The sequence below is a fragment of the Protopterus annectens genome, chromosome 1.part0 (assembly GCF_019279795.1).
Source record: "Protopterus annectens isolate FY-2018-M chromosome 1.part0, PAN1.0, whole genome shotgun sequence".
Classification (NCBI taxonomy): Eukaryota; Metazoa; Chordata; order Ceratodontiformes; family Protopteridae; genus Protopterus; species Protopterus annectens.
The window spans coordinates 1,452,914,679-1,452,941,104 of NC_056725.1; positions in this window are offsets into that span (position 1 = coordinate 1,452,914,679).

Consider the following 26,426-nt stretch of genomic DNA (forward strand, 5'->3'; position numbering starts at 1 on the left):
GAGGTCATGACAGTGGACCATGTACCAAAAGTTAAAGTTAGTGTTCTTATAACAGAAGAAGGCCATGTGGAGCTTGTAATATAAAATCCTTACTTTACAATGAGGGCCTATGGCACTATTAGACTCCTATTTTGATAGGAGTTCATTCAGAGGAGGAAAGTTTTTAGCTTCAACAAATTATGTCAGAATTTATACACCAACAAAACTGATTCAGCCAAGACACCTAATGACTACAAAAAAAGGTTCTTTGTAAGAATAAACCATTCAAAAGTAAATCAGAAAGCATTTCATGTTTGAATTATAATGCTTTAAAAGCATATTAATCCCTGGTGATAAGCAAAGAATAGGACTTTGTGATAGAGGGAGGTCATGGTCCACCATGTTGTTAACGTAGGTTGAATCCTTTACATATAGGGCATAGCATTAAGGTGGTAAACAAGGTAAAAGTCATCTTGTATGAAAATATATGAAACAAGGAAAATACTCTGGTGGTAATACAGTACTTGGCTAGAAAAGTACAATTATCAATGAGCTAAAGAGGCTCAGGATTTCCCAAAAGAAGGCCATATGAAGACCAAGGAAACAGCTATAGCACAATTAACATAGCAGACCTCTAGTAAGGAAGGGAAATCCCACCTAGTGTCAAGGAGTGACCAAAAGTCTTGAAAGCAGAATGTGGGTATTCCAATACTACATGTTTCAAGATAACCTGAAGTAGAGGGAGATGAACCAGATCTGATCCATGCAAGTCCTCTCCTAGTCATACTCATGAGAGCAACTTAAAGTTAACATCAGAGTAATATTTGAAAAAATGATAATATTGCAGCTTTGTATAGCTGATCAAATTTTATAACAAACTCCATTATAATGACGTGTTCCTTCTTTACACATGCAGCAAATGATGCATGTTATTAGGTGAGCCAATGATGCAGTTTTATTACAATCTGTTACTCTAGAAGGCGTTCCTGGTATTGCAATGCCTTATGCACAGAATTTTGTAGCTGGGTGTATGAAAATTATGATGAAGTTTGAACTCAGTTCTATAACCAGATCATGATTATTTCTACAGTCTCTGAAATCTGTCGGAATAAAATAATAAGAAATAAATGAATAAATAAATAAATAAATAAGCGAATAAATAAATAAATAAATACATAAATGCACCTGAACCATATATGCTATGTGAAAAAAAAAGTGTATTCACTAGGATGTATAAAAGCATGCATAACATTTCAGTGACACTTGTCAACATTTTGAAACGATGGCTTAGTGTTAAACATTACTGGGAACAACTGCTTAGGATGTGCATGACCAAATTTCATCACAGATCTTACAAGCTTACAGAGAATCAGCTGTATACAACCTACCCTGAAACACACAGACACACACACACACACACACACACACACACACACACACACACACACACACACACACACACACACACACACATGTAATATCAAACTTTGACAGAGTGCACTCTAAATGCCATTGAATAATCAGTAAAATATAAGTCAAACAATGTGCAGTGTTATGGAATTCCATGCACACCTTTACTTTTTTATTAAACAATTCCAGGCTAAACCAAATCTGAGGAGGTGGGGGGGAATCAAAGGTCCAAAATTAGATATAGTTTTTAATTATTACTTTAATTTATTTAATAATTTAATAAAAAATATTTTATATATAAATGTATTTTTTGAACAATAAGAAGTATGCAACTTTTAAGTTTGGCAATACTGACTTGACAATAATCTTCAGTGATTTGCTTAAAAATAAAAAAAAAATTATGAGGGACAGGGCAAAATATGAAGTAAAATCGCAGATGTTCTGCAAAAATCAGGGACAGTTAAAAGGTATGTTTGCAGGTAATGCCTAATACAGAATTTCCACTGATTTAGAAGGACAGCGTAACAATAGTGTAAATAAGTAAGCCTGCACTTGTTAGTATTGCAAATGCCTTGCCTGGTTTTGACATAATTTATTTATTATATTTATTGTTTAATTTTATTTCTTAATTATTACAGTTCAATAGACGGAGTAAATGCTTATTTACAAGGAAAGGAAGAGAGGAATGCTCCAAAAAGATTGCATGATATCTGCACATATAACAGTAGAAACTAACAAACAGGAAGGATTACACTGAGTAGCAGAAATACATAATGCACAAATATTTCATAGGGAATTAAGCTATTAAATGAGTTAGTAGTAGATGGCTGCCATCATATGACTGACTAAACACAGACAAAATATGCAATGAGAAAACATATAAGAAAAAGGAAGAATGATCAAGGCTCTGGTAACTGTACAAAGGTATAAGAATAAACACAGTCGAAGTCATTTCTCAAACTGTACATAAGCAAGTGAACAGTTTGGGAGTCGTCTGAATAATCGAGCAAATTGTGTCATATCTGTGCACTGCTACTTCAATACACCTGTCTCTAATTAAGTGTCACTACAATTTAGAAAAAGGAATCTTGAATATTCATTGGTAGAACATTTTGTTTTCATTTCTGCTGGTGCCAATATTCATTGTACGAACATGCTCAAAAAAAAATATATATATGGGTCTACTATGGTTGATTGAAAACTCATTTGATTGAAAATGAAATTACTAAGACCACTTCACTGAAAGCTCACTTCACTGAAAACTCACTTGACTGAAACTCATTTCGTTGAAAGTTATAAATGGCCTTTTCCACACTGTAGTGGGCCCTGGAGTTACTATATAAAGTAAGGGGGGTGTAGGGGGCACAGCCTCCCACATTGGAGGGTCGCCCCCCACATATCTTGGTTATATAGCCTCTTTTGGAAACAGTTATTTATTGCACATGTAAGCATCACTGTGTATAGTTTAAAATGTTTATAATATGTGGGGAGCTATGCCCCTCACACCCCCAATGTGGGGGGGGGCTGTGCCCCCCACTCTTACTTTATATACTAACTCCAGGGTCGCACTACAGTGGGGAAAAGGCCATTTATAACTTTCAATGAAATGAGTTGCAAAGAACTGAGTTTTCAGTGAAGTGATCCTAGTAATTTCATTTTCAGTCAAGTGAGTTTTCAATCAACTGTAGTAGACCCATATATATGTGTGTATGTATATATATATATATATATATATATATATATATATATATATATATATTTACATACATATATATATATATATATATATATATATATTTATGTGTATATATATATATATATATATATATATATATATATATATATGTATATATATATACATATATATATATATATATATATATATATATATATATATATATATATAAATACATAAATATATATATATATATATATATATATATATATATATATATGTATATAGATAGATATATATAGATAGATAGATAGATAGATAGATAAATATATATAAATATATATACAGGTTTATTACGGTAAGGTCGAACCGGACCTCATCGAATGATGGGATCATTGACCCATGTCCCTGAAAGCGACAGTGTCGAATCCCAAAAGTGTCGAAATATGATTCGACTTCGACCTCTGAATGGGCTTTAACATTGGTCAAGATAGGGATGAGATTAATACTTCGACAATGTCAGGTTTGACGTTGTCCCCATTCAGCCTCTGGACTTTGACTGAAGTGGGTTTAACTGAACCTACTTCAACCTTACCATAGTAAACCATATATAATATATGTTTGTTTGTGTCTTTCAGCTTTTGCCGGTTAGGGGTCGCCACAGCGGAACTCCGATCTGCTAATGATTGGCAGTTGATTTTTAAGTACCGGCTTGCTAGGCCTGACGCACAACCTTCAATGAAGGTACGCCCATTCACACATGTCTCCACACAGAAGATGCTCTAGCTGAGAATCGAACCGGACAGCATCTTACTGTGAGGCGACAAGACTACCGCAGCACCACCACCGCGGGTCATATGTACACATATATATAACATGTATGTGTGTATGCGTGTTTGTAGATATATGGGTCTATGTCAGAAGATCATGTTTTCAGATACTCAAAATTCATATGGTCGAGACCATACGATCGAGTTTCTGAAAACTCAAACTTAAAAAAAAAAAACACAACAAACAACAACAATCTACCTTTTTTCATTTTTCCAGGGGGACAATCTTCCTGTGCCACACACATCCCCTGCAAATTATATATACTAACACCAAGATCGCACTACAGTGGGGGAAAAGGGTACATTTCCAGATCTTCACTGTACCCGTAAATATATATATATATATATACATATATATGTATATATATATATATATATATATATATATATATATATGAAGATATATATATATGGGTTCCTGTCACTTCGATGAAAACCCACATCCCCGATGATGGGATCGCCGAGACGAGATCGCTGATACCGCACATTCCCGACAATGTTGAGTAGTGCGGGATGGGATGTAGTCCCATTCCCACAATGCGGTGTGATCTAGGAGTTGGGATATTTAAGTAAGGGGGTGGGGGGTGCAGGGGGGCTTGCCCCCCTGCTATACAGGTATTTGTCTATTTTTTAGGTGTAATATGGGCACGGGAATAGGTTCCGTGCCGTAATACATACACTTACCTTTGTCGGGGATGTGTAGTGTTGGCGATCTTGTCTCGGTGATCAGGTCATTGGGGATGAGGGTTTTCATCAAAGTGATAGGAATCCATATATATATTCATATATATATATATATATATATATACATATATATATATATATAAATATATATATATATATATATATATATACACACACACATATATATCTATAGAAATATATATATATATATATATATATATATATATATATATATATATATATATATATATATATATATATGTATATATATATATATATAGATATATATCTGTGTGTATATATTAATAAGGATCTTGTAGTTTCATGTCAAATATACTATGCACATACCTGTCATCAGGTAAATTATCAGCATGACTTTTAGATGTGGGAAAAAAGTCAGAGACACCAGCAAAACCTCAGTCAGACACAATGGCAGTATGCCTTCTCCAAACAGCTGGTTTCTTGGCCACGAAGCAACTTATAGAAATTATATCAAATTAAAATATTTAGATGTAAAAATACCTTTTAACTGACAAAAATGGGGCAGCAAAAGCTGTGAAAAATGAAATACTGCAGATATTTAAAGTTGTATTCCTGCAGAGTGATTTGGCATTCTGGGAAAATGGGGAATTGCTAACTAAAGCCCACTATACCATGTCTGGAGAAGGGATAAACCCAAGGAACTACAGATCAGTTAGTCGGGTATTAGTTTATGGGAACATCATGGAGAAAATTTCCGAAAAGTACATTATGCCCATTCTTGCAGGGGAAAACTTGATCAGAAACAGCATTTTTTACATACTTGCTTTTTGTTTACCAGGATAGTTCCACTATGCATAGATTATCTTCAGGAGGGAAAAAAGAAGGTACTTTTACTGACTATGGGAAATTCTACTAATATGAATTAAGTGACAAAAAAATAAATGGATTATGCAGATAAGATAATTTTTTCATGTCTGCGAGATTTATATATATATATATATATATATATATATATATATATATATATATAGGATGGAAAGAAGTTTTGTATAATTAAAATGGGAACTCATAGGTTTTATAAAGAAAATTAAGTTTTAGTTATGACAAAAAGGGTGGCTTAGTGGAGGAAAGCACTTATTATGTATTATCTGTGACAGTGTGTATGTACTAAGGTAAATATGTATGATACAGAAATATAAATAAAGCAGTCTTACACTTTCCTTAATAAATGTCTCTTGTATTCACCTGAAACACCACATTCACAGGAATATATGCCCTCAGATTAACACGTCAAAGAAAGGAGAGCGCCCCAGGAGCAGATCAAGAGTAATCTCCCCCTGTCCCACTCCTAATGCTGCATTACAGTGTCATTACTGGAAAATGAATCTGTATAAAGTGTTTGTGAAATGCACCCACAACATTCTGTTATTGCAGCATGAAAGGTGAGTCTGCTATTTTTTGTACATTGACAATAGGCTTATAACAAAGGATCTTGCCATACCTATCTAATGCACTTCTGTTACTGATAACAGCAGACAAAAATAGGGGACATCAGCCAGGCCATTGCTGTCTACCTGACCTTCATCAATGTCTTTGACACAAATTAGAATGTACAGGTGCAGGCAGGAGAAAGGTCACATCAGCTGAGAATTTGCTAGAGTAAAGGAAGAAAGGTGGTGTAATGAGAAAGTAGATGAAGAAAAAGATGATGGCTAACATAATGTAGTAGGGGTCATACCACACCATGCTTTTTAACATCTTTGTATTAAACAATACTAAATGACTTAATGTCAGCATCTTTGTGAATGACACTAATACAGGGACTAGGGAGGAATAGGAACCTCAAGAAGACCATCAGAAAGATATGATGTGGTGATAAAGGAGGAAGCTGGGGATCAATAAGAAGAAAAGTAAGGTGTCAATGGGGATCAATGAGGGTCAATGCGGGTACTGTTATATATTGGTATATAGTACAAAGTCTACTGACCAAACTATAATGATTTGACAGTTATATACCACACTGTTCTTCCATTATATTTAGTTGTGATATAGACTTCATGGAGATAAATTATATCAACGTTGCCTGCATGTGCTTTATTAAGCCTCATTACATGGAATCTGAGTCATATAAAATTTAACAGACTTGAATACGTGTATCTGCAACAATGAAGAAATTCAATGGCTTTCAAGTGCCTTTATGTTTAGAACTAAAGAAGAACAGTTCTCAGTGGCAATACAGCACATTTGATGATTGCTGCCATCAGGAATTGTATCACTGGAAGGAAATTTGGTTGAAGATTGAACGTTTTGGATCCAGAAATTTAATTTATTCCTCAGTGAGGGTCCTCTCAAATTACCTATGGCAAGATCCCAGTTAGTCTCATTAGAAGTAATATATAATTGATTGTGGGATAGGTAAGACTAATCTCAAAACCAAATGGGATAGGTTAATTCAAACATCAAAAGGGAAATTGTCTAGACTCCAAAGCTAGCTACGAAAACAAACTCGCCACTAAATCCAAGGACAACCACAAAGCAGTCTACAGCTATATCAAGAATCTAGATGGCAGCACCCAGATCTGCTCTAAATTTCAGCACAAAGGCATGAAAATTACAGAACCAATTGATATTGCCAACATCCTGGCAGATCGGATCAGTGCAAACTTTACACCCCTCTAACCCCCTAAAGAATCCATATCTATACAGGAAGAATGCAGAGTCCCTGTAATCACAACTATGCAGGTAAAAGCTGCACTCTCTAAAGCCAAGAACACAGCATCCGTGGGACCGGACAACATCCCAGGCTGCATTTTACATGAACTTCAGAAAGAACTGTCTCTCCACTTAAGCACCATGTTCATTAATAGCCTTGCATCAGGCTTTGTGCCCACTGAATGGCGCACAGCAACAGTTATCCCACTCCACAAAGGTGGAGCCACCACTGATCCCGGGACCTATCGACCTATTAGCCTGACGAGCCTGGTTTGCAAGGCCATGGAAGATATCATCATGGAACACATAAACAAAGACATTGGTAACCTCCAAACTCTGGATCCCACCCAGTTCAGGTTTGTGAAAGGCAGATCATGCCTCATGAACCTGATTGACTTCTTTGAGGCAGTCACCAAAGCTGTGGATGCGGGTAAGGTGGTTCACACAGCCAATCTTGACCTCGCCAAGGCTTTCGACACCATCCCCCATTCTGGAATTATAGCTCACTAAACTAGGTATAAATCCCTATGTCACAAGATGGGTTGCCAACTGGCTCACTGACAGAACCAACACTGTAAAAATTGCAGACTCCAAATCTGACCTCTAAGCAGTGACAAGTGGAGTACCACAGGGTTCCGTCCTGTGACCTCTCCTGTTTGGTATCTACTTCTCTCAAGTACAGGCTAACACAGAAGGCCTGTGGCTAATGAAGTTCACAGATGACTGCAAACTAGGAGCCATAGTCAAGTCCCCAAATGATGTGGACATCCTACAGAAGGGCCTCACTGAGACAGATGCCTGGTGTTAGAGCCATGGCCTCAAGCTCAGTGCCAAAAAGTGCAGTGTCATCCCCTTTGGTAACAACTCTGTACCCATGAACTACCACATAGGCAGCAATCTACTTAACACCAAATGTGTGATAAGAGACCTTGGGACCCAGGTGGACAGTAGTCTCTCCTTTGATAGTCACATCACCACAGTAGTCAGGAAGTCCTTCTATGTGGCACATCTCATCATAAAAGGGTTCTCATGCAGGAAAAAAGAGGTCATTGTTCCCCTCTACTCATCACTCATTAGACCCATTATAGAGTACAATGCCCCTTTTGGAATGTACCTCACAAGCCATCTGCAGCAGCTAGAAAGGACACAGAAGTACCTCACAAAGAGGATTACTGGCCTCAAACAAATGCCCTACACTGATCGCCTCAAAAAACTCTAGCTTTACTCTGTTGCGTATCGCCTACTCCGAGGTGATCTCTGCCTAACATATAAAGCTATGTCAAACCCAGAGCTGTTGGACATGCTGCACCTAAAGAAATCCCACTCCCTCTGAACTACACGCTCTAGGGACCTAAACCTTGTCACCACAATAAACAGGACATGCTGGAGGGATAGATTCCTGTCCCAGAGACTTCCTATACTCTGGATCAAGCTACCCATCTTTGTCAAGCAAATTTCTTCATTAGCACTCTTCAAGAAAAATCTTGATGAGTGGATGGGAAATAGGAAATACACCCCTGGGATCACTTCTTTGTCTCTGCTGGTCAGTGGCACAGGAAAATAACTTTTTTGGGTGGTGTAAGCTATGGAACCTTGCTGGCTAGACTTACGTGGGCCCTTGGGCCAATAGCCTAGTACCTAACTATGAACCTAAAATGGCCCTCAAAGGCAGCTAACCTAGTATTTACCTATGAACCTATAATTACTAATATGTCAGAAAAGATTCAAGATGTAACATTTGTACATGTTGCTAGGGAAAAAGCATAATGGTATTTAACCATTTTTTATTTTGTTAAGGAAGATAAATATAAAATGACAGTATTTAGAAATAATATCAGTAATAATTATCAGTCAGAAAAGCATTTGCTGTTTACAGGAGCCTAATGTCTTACAGAGACTAAGATGCACATGTTACTTTGCTGAATAACAAAGGAAAAGACTGAATTTTGGAAGATGCATGATCCCCTAATTAGAGGCATATAAATTTGTGGAATATGGAATTCCAAAAAATGGGGGTAGTATTTTAAGAGAAACAGACCTAAAACTGAATTTGCTGAGAGTAAGCAAAATTATTAGTGCACATAACTGTAGAATAGAATGTATGTAAAATGAAATGTGAAATATGTAAATATGTAAAATAAAATAAGACTCAAATGAGAAATAAAGGCATTATGTGTTGTACGAAGATAACAGGCATATAAAAGAGAGCCATGTAAGAATAGCAGATGTAACCTGGATTACAAACATTACTTTAATTAAATCTGGCAGTAAGGGTGGCAGTAAGTAAGAGAATAAGTATTTCCTGAGTTTAATCAATCCTGCAAAATTTATTATTGAAAAGGACATTTCTTTTAGATGTGTAAGCTGAAAAACACGTATGTTCAAAATGGTATGTGCACTGTTGAACAGAATATTTAAATGGACTGTACAGTTGAAGTGAAAAAGAATTATATTGTTAACTCAGAAAATTCATCTGAAACACTTAGGCAAGGGATATTGAGAATTACTGAAAAGAATGACTATCTTAAGCTAGCTAAAAGGGCAGAGATTATTTTTTTCAAGATACCATTAAAGCTTTGAGGTGGTAGATGCTTAAGTGTTCATATGCTGGCCACAGACATTACCTTTAGGTCAGAAACTGTTGATATGGACATCTGTTTCTAAAATATACAGACTCACTTTCAAATAGTAACAAAGAAATGAATTATCGCAAATATTTTGAGTCTTAATCTTGAAAGAAACTAGAAACAGTAAAAAGAATTAGCTGTGTAAAGCAAAAACAGTATCTATAGATATTAGTCACACTATCATCTAGATATTTCAGATACTTTTCAGAGCCACAGCAATGATATCCTCTATGATGATAAAAGTTTATGAAGATTGCCAGTTAAAAATCACATGCAAATAATTCTGGACATTGAAGCAGTGATACATTTTGCTAGAAAAGTACCTGTAGCTCCAATACATAAAGTTGAAAAGGAGGTTAAGGGAGTGATGATCTTAGGTGTTATAAAGAGACAATATGACCCATCAGAATAGGCAAGTTGCTGTTGTAAAGAAATAGAAGACTTACATATGTTTTAATCTACAATACCAAAAGAAGGTATTTAGAAGTGACCATTACCCACTGATAGCAGTTGAAGTGGGCTCAACAATAGCAAATAGTACACTATTTTCAATATTAGAAATATACCAGTGTTTCTGGCAGATAAAACTAAATAAAGACAGGTTCAGATTGTGTACATTTTGCATTCTTCTTGGAGGGCACAGGTCCTTTAGGCTTTTATCTGATGCTTTATTATTACCAGAAGTATTCAAAGAGCTCTTATACAAGTACCAAAAGGCTTAAAAGTGTGGTAAACATAAGTGGATGATTGTTTAAAGTGTGAGAGTCGTCAGACATGAGAAGAACATGTCAAAAGATGGATAAAGTCATTCAATAGATGAAGATAGCATCATTTCAAGATAGATAAGAGCAAATACAAAACTGAAAGTGCAAGTCTAAGATTCATGAGTCATAGTCTAATGCCAGGGGGTCTGGAACATAGTCTAGGGGAAAAAATGATCATATATGCAGATTCTGAGGGCAGAGGACAAACAGGCACTACAGAAGTTTTTAAGAATAATTCAGCATCTTGCTAAGATTCTGTGTCAGCTTCCTCAGATACGTGTGCCACTGCAAGACCTATTACACCAACAAGAAGCACAGAAATATAACTATGAACAAGAAAAAAAATTAAGTGCTGTGGTTGCAGATGCTCCTGCATTAAATTACTATGATCTGAATAAACCAGTTGTACTTCAAGTAGATGCTGGTTTGAATGGTAGGGAAACTGTTATCCAACAAAAAATATACCAGAAGTCCATGAATCAGAAGCATTTACATTCAGACAAAAGAAATATTCTTGGATAAAAAAGGAACTGTTAGCGCTAGTTTGCAGATGTTAGAAATTCTACGAATATGTTTGAGATAACATGATGACAAATAACAGGTACTTGCAAAGTATATTTAAAATGTCTTCATAAAGCTACTTCTATGAATGAACACAATGTTACTTAGTCTGCAGAAGTACGATCTTAAAATGGCATTCAGAAAAACCAAAAATCTCCACATAGTTGATAAGCTAAGCCTAAAATCATCATCACCATCAACCCCTTTTTTCCCCTTTTTCTATATGGGGCTGGGGTGTTTTGTCAACTATCTCCATCTCCCTTGATCCATTGCCACTCTCTTACCTTCTTAAACAGTTATGCCTGACTGTCACAGATGTTCTCGTATACAATCCATCCACTTCTTTGCGGGAAATCTTTGTTTCCTCTCACCGTCTTCATGTTTATCCCAAATTTTCTTCATCAGAATGTCTTCTCTTTTTCTGTACATCTGTCTGAAATACTGTAATTTCTTCTCTTTGACCTTCTTTGTAATTGGAACTACTTAGACTTCTGCACTGATATCCTCATTTCTTCATGTGTCCCACAGTGTGCATCCTAACACCCGTCTCAGGCACTTCCTTTCAATCACCAGTAGCTTTCTCATCTGCTATGACTTTAATGCCCAGGTTTCTATACTATACAGCAATACTAGTCACACCACTGTATTGTACACCTTACTTTTCAGCTTATTTGGCATCCTTCTGTCATACACTATACCAAACACTCTGTGCCAATTGGCTGCAGCCCCTCTGATTTTAGCTTTGACCTCCTTATTTGTACTTCCATTCTTCTCAACCACCCCTTCCAGGTTCTTGAAGCTATTAACCTGCTCCATTATTTTTACTTTTTTCTCAGTTCTCATCTTCTTCTGATTTCACTTATTTGCTGCAATTACAACTGTATTATCTGTACTCACCTTCATACCCATGTGCCTGTAGCTTTGCATTCCATTCCCCTATCCTTTGCTGAAGTTCATGCTCAGAGTCTGCCTGTTATATCACACCATTTGCATGCAGCAACTTTGTTGATCTATAGCCTCCAATCTGTGTATTACTGCAGTCCATAACCAGTATGAACAGCAGAGGGCTCAGAGATGAACCCTGATGTACACCCACTCCCACTGGAAACCCCTCTGTGAGACTGAACACTGTTATTATTTGAGTCATTTGGTCCTTGTACATAAGCTGCACTTATTCAATGAATATTTTAAGGACCTTGAACCACCACAGGACTGCCAAAATCATATTTCTTGGGACCTTATCATTTGCCTTCTCTGAGTCTAGGAATGCCTACATGGACTCTTTCCTCATCTCAAGCTTCTTTCAACTATCAGTCTCACTGCAAACATTGGGTCAAGTTGCGCTGCATCCTGGCTTGAATCCAAACTGCTCATCTTCCATCATAATTTCTACTACTTTGAGTATTTATTTATCAATAATCTGCTCCAAAGCTTTCATGAAGTGTGACCGAAGTTTCATACCTCTATAATGCCCACAGTTGTGAAGGTCCCCTGTGTTCTTGAACACTGGCATTAGTCTGGTCATTTTCCAGTTACCTGGGGTATGTCTTTTTCCACCATATTGCTATGAATACCCTTGGAAACCATTTCTCCCCTATTGCTCGCAACAACTTTATCACATCTGCTGTGACCGCATCTGAGCCTGCTGCTTTCCCTGATTTCATTTTCCTTAGTGCTGTTCTTACTTCTAGGGTGGGATGCTCCTCTTCTTTAATTCTACACTGTGTCTGAGGCAGTACACCTTCTGTGGGGTTTTCTATCATTCAGAAGCTGCTGGAAGAAATCTTTCCATTTATTCTTGATGTCGTGTGGACTGGTGAACAGGTCGTTGCTGTCCTCCATTATCTTCTTTATCTTTCTGTCTTTGCCTTGCATCCTAATAGAGTTTCTTTGTGTCATTTACTGAGTCACTTTCCAGAAGCTGGCAGAGTACCTCAGATGCCTTTTCTTCCATGCTAATGCAACACCTCTCTTAGCCTTTTTATTAGCCAACCACTATTGCTTCATAGCCTGGTCTGTCTTAGATCTATCTCCCACTTTTGTCTGCAATCCTTCTTTTTTTTGATGACTTTCTGGACTTCTGCATTCCACCACTAGCTTTCCTTATGTACCTTATTTCTGGGCTTGGCCACATATATGTTTTATAGTCCATACACATGCTGCTTTGAGGAGCTGCCATTCATCTTCAATTCCACCTATGTCCTCTTCTTCTGAGGTACCAGAGCCCTGAGTAATTCTTTGAACTCTTGTGCTTTCTCTTCAATCAGCCTTGAGGTCTTCAGCCTAGTCTCTGTTAATCTTAGAGCCTTTCTGACCACTGCTTGCAGCTGATTGTAGCAATCAGTAGTTTATGCTGTAGGCCAATTATTTCACTTTGCAATCACTTATTCTGAGTGCCTTTTCCTTATTAGGTAGAAGTTTACCTTAATTATGTTGGCCACCCTTGTATGTGATCCTGTGACTGTCTCTCTTACTGCAGTGCTGACCATCTTAAAGCCATTTAACAAACAAAAGTCTAGAATGACAAAATGGCTTGTCCTTCTTTATTCCTGTTGCTCCACTCATGTGGATCCAGACAGTCCTTGTATCCTATTCTGCCTGTCCCGATATGTACATCCAGGTCACCTGTCACACCAATTCATGTTCTCTAGCTTTATCTATTAGGTTCTGCAACTGCTGTCTGAATGCAGTGCTTCCTCACTACCACAGCCCACTTGTGGGGCATAGGCTGAGATTAAGAATTGTGTGCTGTAGTCTGATTGAGTCTGTCATTAATTCTGGTACATCTCACGCTGGCTTCTGAAGCCTTTCACTCACCACAATTCCCACACCTTTTCTACTTGCTTTGTGGCTTCCTCCTGAGTAGTAGACTCTGGATCCAAGCCAAGTGGTTTTGCTGCACTTGTTTTCCATCTTGGATTCTGGATACTTAGGAAGTCCATCCTCCTCCTTACCATCAGGTCATCCACCTCCAAGCTGCATCCTGTTAGTCAACCTACAATTAATGTAGCAGTTCTTAGTTTTTGTTTGGCAGATTGATTAGTTTTACATCTAAATTTCACTCAAAAGAGATATCCACGGTAATCTAAGCTGAGCAATTGGACACTGGCCAGCTGATTGAACCAGGAATGCTGAGCTTTTATGGAGGGTACACACACACACTGACCAGTAGTGGCACATACATCCCTACCACTGTTAGCATGGGTCCCAAGCATAGATTGGACTTATCACTGGCAAATACCCATGCCCATTTTTGGCGACATTAGTCAACACAACCGAATTACCTACAGCCAGTTTTTTTTTTACATCTTTGCGTGACTAGCCTGACACAACATGCAGTCTTTGATCCATATTCTCCTATCTTGGGATACTGCACACCACAGTTGATGCCTGGTATGTTCTTGGTGAATACATACCAGTGTTTTCCTGGACAGTCTGTGTCATGGACAGGGTGGATGAGACAAAATGGCTTTCAGCTATGGTTCTAGACCATGTAGCAGTACAGCAATTATGTGAACAAAAAAGGTATAGATGAACAAAATTGTGCATATCCTCAGCTGGCCATGTGTGTGATGTTGTGGGTCAGTGAAACACAGAACCCTTGTCATGCAGCAGATGTACATTTTGGACAGCAAGTAGGTATTTGCAGGTGTGGTTCAAGGGCACTCATACCATAACCTACTGTCTACTGTACAGTAATAGTCCACTGCATAGATAATATACAGCTTTTATTGGTCAGATATTTCACAGTCTATGATAACACTGGACTTTGTAGTATGGCATGGAGATGTGGATGGGAGGGATATAACTTTAATAGCTTGCATATTTCTGCCTCCACATTTTCAGGGCAGGATGTCTGAGAATAAGAGAATGACAGAAAGTGGATGGAAAAGTTCTGAAAGGCCGAGAAAGACAATGTGTTGCAAACCATCTGTGAGCATGATCACTGGATGCTCTTTACCAATATGAGAGACCAAATCTTCTGCCAATGTATCTAGTTAGACCTTGCTGAAGAGGCCAGCGCTGTCAGTGTCCATAAAATCCACATGAGAACAAGTAAGTTTAACATGGTTTGTCATGCCCAACAGAAGGCAACCAGCCTGGCAGAGGAGGGGAGGGCTACAGGTGGATGTCTGCTAACAGTCATCACTAACTGACAAGGAAGAGTTGCTGGCTTCCCCAGCTGTGCAGTACAACCTCTCCCTCATACCCACTGGAGGACTTGACATTAGAGTAGATCTTCATCATACACTTCAAATGTCATTGGGTAATGCCCCATATGGATATACCTGTTAACTTAGAATTACATCACCACATTGAGTACTCTCATTTTGTTCTCATGGGCACATTGGGACTTCAGCTACAGTATCAGTCTGCACAAGGTATGTGACCTATACCTTTGCATGACACTCTCTCTTATAAATAACTGTAGCCTCTCTGGAATGTGGGCATTTGAGAAGGAAGCATTGATACACTCTGGTGTGCTATGTGATTATACAGCTGCTTTGGTGTCAGGGTCCTCCACTATGGATCCTGGCAAGCCTGATGTTGGGGAACAACCTGAGCTTGATGATGAAGGCTGCTACAACCTATTGCAGTCTGTACTCATGGTGACTCTGTCAGTTATGGATAATATGGAGGATATATCACCTCTCCTTCCCTCAGATTCAGTTCTTTTGTCTGTGCAGCTCACCTCTCAATCTAAGTATGCCATGGAAGGGCAGAAGTTGGCTGACACATCAGCACAGGGTGAAACTCGTTCCCTCAACAAATACATCATTGAGTGCTGGTAACTTCCATGAGTATGAGTAAGTAGGGGCTGCTGAACTAATGGTCAGCAATGCTACAGGTCCCACCCCACACTGAACTGATTGCTTCTATGGCTAGCACAAAGTGATTGTGCAGAGTCATAACACAGCCACAGCCAGGTGCCATGACAGGCCATCACAAAGGTGACTGGATTGCTACATAGTAATAGTCTGAGTGGCAACCTTAGTGAGGGCCTTTCCCATTTATGCAGCATTTCTGAAAGCCATAATGCAGAGTCTGTATATACTGCAAGTCTGCATGTGCATCTGCAGATGAAGGACATCACCTTTCTAATGACCAAGTTTTTTTCACTTCTGTTGGAAGGACACACCATGTTAGAGGAAGACACAATCTATGTTCTGTAGTACTACCAGCATCATCCATAATACCAGAGTTGATGGCATTGCAGGATTCCATGAACGCAGGCATGGATGGTGTCAATAAGTCACACCCATTAGTTAGTGGCACATCTCACATGTTCATGATCATGGAATCCTCCATCCTCTATGTTTGCTGTGGATCATGCCAGTAACAATCTCTGGAGAGGGCATCTCCATGGTCAGGGACAAACAAGCTCCATGCAGATACCTCTTGTAAGTGCCCTAGTTTTATTCAAGAGACTAATGCACTCCATTCTCTGTGCTTGTTGTGGCTCATACCAGTGACGATCACTAGAGAGGGCATCTCCATGGTCAGGGACATACATGATTCATGCAGATACCTCTTGTGGGAACTTAGTCTTATTTAAGACACTCATGCACAGTGCAGTGTGATTTACAAGAATTGTGTCCATGCACACAACTGCATATGTATTAACATTGCCCACCTTTGCCCATGTACATCACACAGGAGACACCACTGACTCCCTGAACAGTTTCTAGGCTTATCAAACACACACTCACACACACACACACTCACACACACACACACACACACACACACACACACACACACACACACACACACACACACACGCGCACGCGCACACACACACACACACACACACACACACACACACACACACACATGGACATACTTACTCAACTACAACAGTGGCCCTTTTACGTGTCCATTACTGACTGCTGAAACATTTTGTGCATAAAATAAAAACTGTACTTCTATGTTGTGTCTGACTCACAGAGTGGGTGGTCCATGCATGATATGGCATAGTCGGATGTTACTGTTTGTTATATTTAATGTGGAGCACAGCTGTGAAACAGATGCCACATAACCAGTTCAGTGGAATACTGTACCTGGATGTACTTCACATGGTCGCAGATGGTTACTCCATAGGCTCATCAAATGGCACCTCCTCTGCTGCTGACTCTTCACTTGTGTCAGTAATGTGTTGTATATGTTGTGTGTCAACATGTTGTATGGTGTTACAAACACAGCAAATATTTTCATGTTTTTTTATGGATCATACTACAGTGAGTTACCACAGACAGACAGTCAGTGGAAGTGGGCCTTAATCACTCCAAACATGTTTGACGATGTTTTCAGTCTGTGACAGGGCAGTTTGCATGGGTTTCTCATGTGTGTCATTAGCCATGGCTCCAGGGCGTATCTATCATCATCAATAACATGCCTTCGGGTAAAGTACCTCACACAATCACTGACATAGGTCAGATGTGGTCCTCTTGTGGCAATCATGGGTGCTGCCAGGTTCACACACTGGCACATATACCATTTGGAGACTGGCACAATGTGTATTATACCCTGTTCATTTTAGACCAACTGGCAGTTGATGGAGTAGAACCCCTTATGTTGATATACTGTTGTCCTTTCTTCTCAAGTTGGGACTTGATGGCAATGTGAGAGAAGTTAGTAGTCCCTCCTACCTCAGGGAATTGGGCCATTGCATAAATTACCCACATGTTGTTGTTCCACTCCTCTGTGGTGTATCAAAAAGACATATATACTCCTCTTCATGCTGTTACATGGAATCAAGAAAGTGATGTAGTATCGTTGATATAGATGCCTGGGGTGCACCCTCTGTGTCCTCTATAGCCAGTATAATCAAAGCTACACATACCACAGTGTCCACAAGAATGGGTATTCCATGAATCACACAAGCCTGCATGTGAGAGTCACATATATGTATCAGCTCCCGCATGGTGCCTCTACCCATAGTCTTATAGTTTCGTAGGTATATACTGGGCTAATGACCACTAGGGCCTTTATAAACCTAGCCATGCAACACAACCCAATTGTGTTCCTATGAGTCATGGGCATATATTAGGAGGGGGTATGTTATTTAGTAAGTTTCTAAAGGTTAAGTGGGGAACTATGTTAGTTTGGACATAGTCACTGTCTGCCTCTACCAGAGACATGTCGGCCAGATCCGGGTTGAATTTCTGACTTCCCATCCATTGTTCAAGGTTATGTTTAAATAAAGTTAGGGATGGACTCTGCCTCACATGGATGTTGAGCCTGTTCCTGAGCATGGGAATCTTTTGAGACACATATTTGTTTATGTCACAAGCAAAATTTAAATCCTTGGATCTAATGGTTCTGATGCTCTTCATTGTGCAGATGTGCAAAAGGCCATCAGAGCTGGTAAGAGAATGCTTTGTATGCCAGGCATAGATAACATCTCAGTAACCTGTAGGAGACTGGGTGTAGATATAGGGCTTTAAGGTGATCCATATAGGATAATGTGTTTATACTTTAGATTATCCTGGTAAGAAACCTTTGTGGGCATTCCAACTGTTGCATATGTCTGATCAGCTACATGCTAAAGAGGAGCATGGATAAGGGCCAAATAAACTGGCGCTATAACTTCCTTGGAGGTGGATGCCATGCCCTTACTTATAAGTTGGGCAACACAGATTTTCTTATTACTTTAGTAACATGATGGTCAAATGGCAGATTACTGTCTATATATGTTTTTAGATCATTGACTAGCAGGTCAACTCTTAGGGGTGTCTTATCAATGGAGTAATTAACTTGAGTGGCCATTTTCCCAATAGAAACTATGACACAATTCTTGGCATTGAGTTTCAGCTGGTAGCTTTGGCACCAGTTATTTATCCATATTAGAGCCTTTTGTTAGATGTTTGTGTTTTGGGGGTAATCTATGATAGCTCTCAATTTGTTGTCATCTTTGAACTTGGTCAGCCAAAGGCCCTTGACATTATCCTTTAGCACCAAGAATTAAATGCCAAATCAGAATGGTCCTAACATGGAGCCCTGGGGTACCCCACTGGTGACAGATCTCTTAGTGGAGGTGGTCTCATCAATACTGACTATATTGGTGCTGTCAGTGGGTTAGCTTGCAATCCTGATTTATCTAGTGGTTTATGCCCAGTTCAGTGAGTTTGTCAACTACATCTGAGTAAGGAATTGTATCAACTGCCTTAGCCAGGTCCAGGTAGGCAGTATGCACCATTTTCCCCTTATTCATTGTCTTGGTGACCTTCTCAAATAGATCTACCAGGTTTAATAGGCATGACCTTTCCTTGAAAAAGCCAAACTGGGGTGGTTCCAGTATCTGAATGTCTCTCATGTCTTTGTTGATCATTTCCATGATAATTCATTCCATGACATTGTATATTAGACCAATGCATCTGTAATTTTCAGGGCCGATTGAAAGTCCACCCTTGTGAAGTGGGATAACTGTTGTCTTTCATTCTGATGATACAAAATTTGTTTTGAGGCTATAGTTGTAAGTGACTCAAGTGGTCTTGACAGGTTATGTTTCAAGCTATTTATAAGGCATCCCATGATGTTCTCAGGGCCCATTGAGGCTGTGTTTTTGGCTTTGGTAAGCACTGTCAGGATATGTTCTCTGGTAATAGTTGGTGAGGGTATGCTAGTAGGTGTTTCACTGAGAAAGCAGCGGGAGTGGGGGGGGGTGAATTTTGAGCTGAATTTGTCAGCTAGCAGATTCATTATATCTCTCTGCCTGGTAAAGCACTATTGACCATCAGTTCAGCACAATGCTGTGTGCTGCTTTTGAGGTTATGGACATAGCTGTAGAAGGCCTCGTGGTTGTTTTTAACCTGTAAAGCTATCTTGACCTCATAATTGGAATTGTTGGATTTAATTAGTTATCTTAGTTTCCTGTTTACTTTAATTAGAGAGCTCTTATTATGGGAGTTGCTCTTCCTGATTTTAGCCTTGACTTTTTTCTTTTTGTTATATACCCTATTAAGGTTAGGATTCCACCAGTGAAGTTTTATTTTTAGACTTTGTTTTGTGATTACTTCTGTTAGATACAACATCCTCTATACAGCCATTTACCTGGTTGTACATGGTCTGTTTGAACAATTCCACATAGGTTTCTGTGAATACAGGGTTAAGAAGAGCATGAGTTTGATGGTTCATTGAACAAACTAAAAACATAGGGCCTACACTGGCCCATTTAAATTTGCCTAATAGGCATCACTGGAGAAAATGGAATTTTAGAAAACTAGTTATCTAATGCCTATTTAAATATTAATAAATCATTTGCCAACCTTCCATGTCCAGGTAATCAATTCTACATCCTTATTTCCCTAATATGAAAGAAAGATCTATTTAACTTTAAACTGGAAATAGGAATTCTTACATCTAAATTGTTATTCCTTGTACAATAACATGGTCAATAAAGTCAATATCTAATATGGCAGCTAGTAATTTTTTTCTTAAGATATCTATATATCATAATAAAGTCACTTGTTCGAAACCAATAAGCCAAATAACACAGAGACAAATATAGCAGTTTGACAAGCTATCCCTTAACATGCAGTAGTTTGCTTTGGAGTAATTCCTGACTGGTATATGGTATTGCACAATTTCAGCTTTTACATTGCTGGGGTTTCCAAACTGATTTTTATTTCAAAGGAGACACCTTTGTAGTAAAGACATTACACTGGGGGAGGGGTGAGCTCTCCCATATTGTCAGTACCATTTCAGTACTTTTGAAACCTCTAATGGGTGTGGCCACTATCTGGCCAATGGTATTTATGTTTTGTAAAGTCCAGAAATTATTGCACCTGTGAGTTTGAAGCAGTATATGTTTCCCAGTCTATAGAGAGATAAAGTCTCCCATGAATAGGGTACTCAGTTTAATGATTATTTGTGTCTCCAGTAGATCTAGGTATGAACTATGGGATTTTAGTGTTATAGATACTGACCTATAGCTTGCTAGGATATGGTATAGGCCATTGTCTATGGTGACTTGCACATGGATAAACTCCATGGCATTACCCTGATTAACAAGTCTACATGTATACTTGTTGCTAATGTAAACCGAGACTCCTCCAACTTTTCTGCCTGTCTAAATGCATGGAAGGCACTGAAGCCTTGCACTACCTGAGTACTTTCTGTGGATTTACTTCTCTTGGAGATCATAAAATAATAGGTGTGGTCAGGTCATTCTGCAGTGTGCCAAGTAATGTTGTCCATCTTCTTGGCTACAGCCTGCAAGAACAATGACACACATACACATCTGTGATAACCCTGCTGCTATTCCTAACATACTCTTGTGGTCTCAAAGTCTGTATGCCATGATTTTGTGAAGAGCTACTTCCAAAAGTTGCACCTTGTTGTACAATTATTGTATGTTTCTGAATCCCTCCACCATATTATTTTCTATCATTTGCATTTGCCATTGGCCTCATTACAATAATGCTAGTAATTTCCATTTCATTGTGCACGTATGCTTAGTATGGTGCCAAAGTATGTCACAGTATACCATGGTCACTCCAGGTTTGCCTTTGAATTAACCCTACCATCATACAATTTCAGCTTTTACATTGCACTATTTTTTCTGAATCCTGGTCTATTTTTTGCAGTATTGATTCAGTTCTCCTCTTTGCAGTGATGTTTTGTAGTGATATGTAAGTTACTTAAAGTAGTGAGCTAAGCATTGCCACAGAAAGTAGAGACGGCCTTTGCAAAGCAAGTGCTTTCTAGAGTAACCGTTTAGTTTTTAATGTTTTTTGATTGTGTTTGAGTTTTTTTCTTGTGCTTTGCCATCTTGAATTTATTGTCTTGCTTCTGGTTTAAGCACTAATGATTTGTGTTTTGGTCTCCTATTAATACCGATTAATAGCTTCTTAAATTTGTTTCCTATGTTGTAATCAATGATGCCCATTATTTTTCTTCACTATAGACCTCTTTCTGATAGCAGCAGGACTGCTGTAGCTGTTTTTGAATAACTTGCGTATTTGTGGCCGAAATGAGGCTTGACATAATTTTTGCCAACTAATGGTGCAGCGGTTAGCGTTGTTGCCTCACAGCAAGAGGTTCTCTGGTTTTTATTTCTCTGAGTACTAGATGTAGACTTTGTTGAATCATTCCTGCAGAGGTTTTAGGAGAGGATGTGGTTGATAAAAATGATGGTTCAAGTAGACGTTTATAAAAGTATTTTAATACTTGACTGTAGATGAAAAACAGAGGCACTTTGAAAATTTCACTTTGCGGCATATAGTCTGTGATTTGTGGGTACATGGTTTGACACCATATAAACAAGCACATTCATCATTCTTGAGAGGGCATAAAATGCAGTGACTGAGTCAGAATTTAGTAATCATGTAAAGTGTGTTTACTGCCATTTGTTTATCTGTAAATCAAAGGAAAATAGGAAGGGGAAACAATTTAACCCCCAAACAGTACACAGAACTAAATATTTGTTTCTTGGTAAACTATAAAGCACAAGGACATCGGTAGTCTATGCCCCCCCAAATATGTACATTTAAGCTGGATGTAGTGTGTTAATTTGTGTCTATTGTCCTCAAATAACCTTACATTTCTTACAGTAGAGTTACAACCCCTGAATATTTATTTTTTCAGAATGGCTCATTGCTGTTCGATTTCATATGTTGATAACTTGTCTCAGGTAACATTGTCTTAACCAGGCCCATGAACTCAGTAACCAGTATTTTTAAGTAAATGAATTAAATAGTATACCATCTTTTTTTCCCTCCATGTAATAAGTGTAGCTTTCACAACTCAACAGATCATTAAGGAAATTATTGTGTGTTATTCAGTAAGAGGGAAAATTGGAGGCATTATCTGTAACACAGCTGATGATACAGGATTACTTTTGTACTGTTTATGGGAAATGTAATTTTACATTCTTCACTAACATGATGAAGGAGGTTGAAGGAAAGGTTGAATTGCAAACTATCAGCCGTTACTGTTTCTTTCTTTGCACGGCTTTATTACTTGTAAGAACAAAAGCAACATGATTTGCTTTGAAAGACTTATAGCAGGTGTATTCCAGATGTTAACCTCTGATGGGAATTAAGTGTCTGAGGAGTATTTATATGCCGACTCCCTTTATATGAGTAGGATTTTATGAATTGTGCTTCTTCAGAGAGCTGTCTTCAGTTACTGGGTGAATACATCTAAAAATGAATGTGGAGGGTTAAGGTGCAGTCACTGACCTTCACTGTTTTCATAACCAGTCTTTACTGTTGTATGATCTGTATATAATGGTGCACTTTAAGGGCTTGGTAGCAGATCCTAATACACTGAAGGATTAAACAAATATCTGGAGACTATCTCTATACTTGTTCCAAAGTAGGAACATTTCTAGAGAAATGTTATGAATTGTAGTCTATATGTGTCCATTGCACAGTCACTTTGTGTAAGCATTTGTTAGCAGGGATAAAGCAGCAATTTTTTTTAAATTGCAAACTTTTGCTGCTCCCTTGCATTAGTAGCTTTTATTATTTTATGTATCCTGCATTACAATCTCATTATAAACATAGTAATAGTTCTGTTGCAGCTGTGAAGAGATGACTGACTCAACAACTGTAAGAGGCTATATAATGATTGCTCCTCAACCTAACTAAGGTTAAGCGTCTGAATATAAATGGAAAACATGTATACATACATTAATTATGAGGCAGATTTTTTTTTGCCACTGTGTTTTATTGTTGGAAGAAAATCTGAAAAACCTTATTATGCACAGCAGTTTGCAGTCCTGTTATATGACGAAGTTCAACATGTCTGCTTTCCCCACAATAATTAGGCTCATAGGTGTTTACTAGGCTAATGACCACAATGGCCATTTTAAGCCTACCCATGCATCCCAAATCTCTGACAAGTTCTGGTACCCTTATAAGTGTAAGTAGGAGTGTGGGAGGTGAAACATTTACAAGCAGGGGCCTCGAAAATGAACCATTTACAGGCTCCCTTTGTCTATTAAAGACAAAGGTGCCAAACCAAGGATGCATTTCCTGTTCCCCATCGAATTGTCCAAGTTACACTTGAATTGGTTTAGGGAGGAATTCTGTTTCACATGGATGGGGAGCCTGTTCCAGAAAAGGGGTAGTCTCTGGGATATATAGCTGTCTAAAATGTCCATGTATTCCCAAGCACCACAAAATAAAAAAGAGTTCCCATCAGTGATCAATGATCAGTAACCAAAATAAAATCCAAAACGATGTTAATTCAACAAGTATAGCTAAATAGCTGAGCATTTTCTTTCCTACTACTTGCTATTTCATCAGAACAATTGTAAATCCAAATCCTGTTGTTTAAATATACTCAAACATAATTAGATAATAAGATTGCTAAACAATTAAACAATAAAACAATTAAACCTCAGAAGCAAGGCATAAAAAAATCATATGTTCATAAAAATATATGTACATAAAACTACACAGTAAAAATATGTTCTAAAACTGAAAAATAATGAACCTGAATGTGGGACTATCTTAGACCACAAAAAGCATTATAATTTTGCTGCCGTTAGTTTTATAACAGGGTGAATGGAAATGCATTCTTTCAGGCAAGGTAATGTGATGGCATCAAGCCAAATTTGCCAAACTAATTCTTGATATTCATTTCTGTTCTCCAATCACCCACCCAATACTCAGCTGTATTATTTCAAGAATACCAAATTCAAACTTAGTGAAACCTTAACAAACCAGGAAATGTTTGTATAAAGCATTATTAGTATTCTATGTTTTATGTCATAAAGGTATTCATATATCCTTTTTGCTCATTTCCTTTCAGTTTTACCCACATAAATGGACAGACACTGTTTACAAATTGCCATGTAGACTAGTCCTCTGGTTTCAAAACCTCCTTTCTCAAAAATGGTGCAGCAGTAGTTTTTCAAAATAATAGTTGGATATGCCTGGTTAGATACATAGCAAAGGAGCCATTGTACTCAATGATAGGTTGGATAGATGCTGGATACAGTGGAACAATGGCATCCTTGGACCTAGATATCATACCTTTGCTTATAAGTTGCACAACACAGAATGATTTCCTCACTACTGTTGAGATGTGTTGGACAAAAGCTAGATTACTGTCTATGTGTGTCCCCAACTACTTGACTACTGGGTCAACTTTAAGGGATGTGTTGTCCATATGATAGTTACCAAGGGTGGGTGACTTCCTGAAGGATACTATTATGCATTTCTTGGCATATAGTTTTAGTCCATGGCTCTGGCACGAGTTGTTTGTCGGTGCCAGACCCTGGAGAATATTTGTGTTGGTGGGTGATTCAATGACAGCTCCTAATTTTCAGTCATCTGCAAATTAAGTCAGCCAGAGACTACTGACATTGGCCTTAACTACACAGAAGTAAATGCCAAAAAGGACCGAGCCCTGAGAGACTCCACTTGTGACTGGCCTCTTTGTAGAGGAGGACTCCCCAGTTCTATCTTGCCAGGTCCTGTCTGTGAGCCAGTTGGCTATCCACTGAATGACATAAGGGTTTGTACCTAACCTCTTAAGTTTGTCAAGAATACCCAACTGGGGATTGTGTCAAATGCCTTGGCCGAGTCAAGGTAGGCAGTGTGAACCATTTTGCCCTCATCCATTGCTTTGGTGACCTTCTCAAAGAAGTCCATCAGACTGAGGAGGCATGACCTGCCCTTGATGAAACCAAATTGATTTGGATCCAGTGTCTCAAGGTTTCCTATATCATTATTGATCATGTCCATGCTAATTCTTTCCATGGCTTTGCATATAAGACTAGTGAGACTTATTGGTCTATAGTTTCCAGGGTCTGTAGATGTCCCACCTTTGTACAGAGAGATGACTGTTGCTGTTCTTCATTAATGAGGAACAAAGTCTGTCTGGAGGCTACAGTTAAACAGCAATTCCAGAGGGCCTGATAGTTCATGTTTCATGCTATTTAGAATCTTGGTGTATTGTCTGGGCCTATTGATGCAGTGTTCTTGGCCTTAGAGAGAGCATTAAAGACCTGTTCCTTAGTGATAGCAGGGGCAGTTAACTTTGATGGTATTTCTTGAGGGAAGGTTGATGGGGACAGAAGGTAAAGTTGGAGCTAAATTTGTAGGCCAGTAGGTTTGCTATATCTTCTGGCTCAGTATAGGTGGCTCCATTTACAATGAGCTCTGCACATAACTGTGAATTGCCTTTGAGGTTGTGGACATACCTAAAGAATGCTTCGTGGTTGTCCTTCATCTGGGAGGCCAAA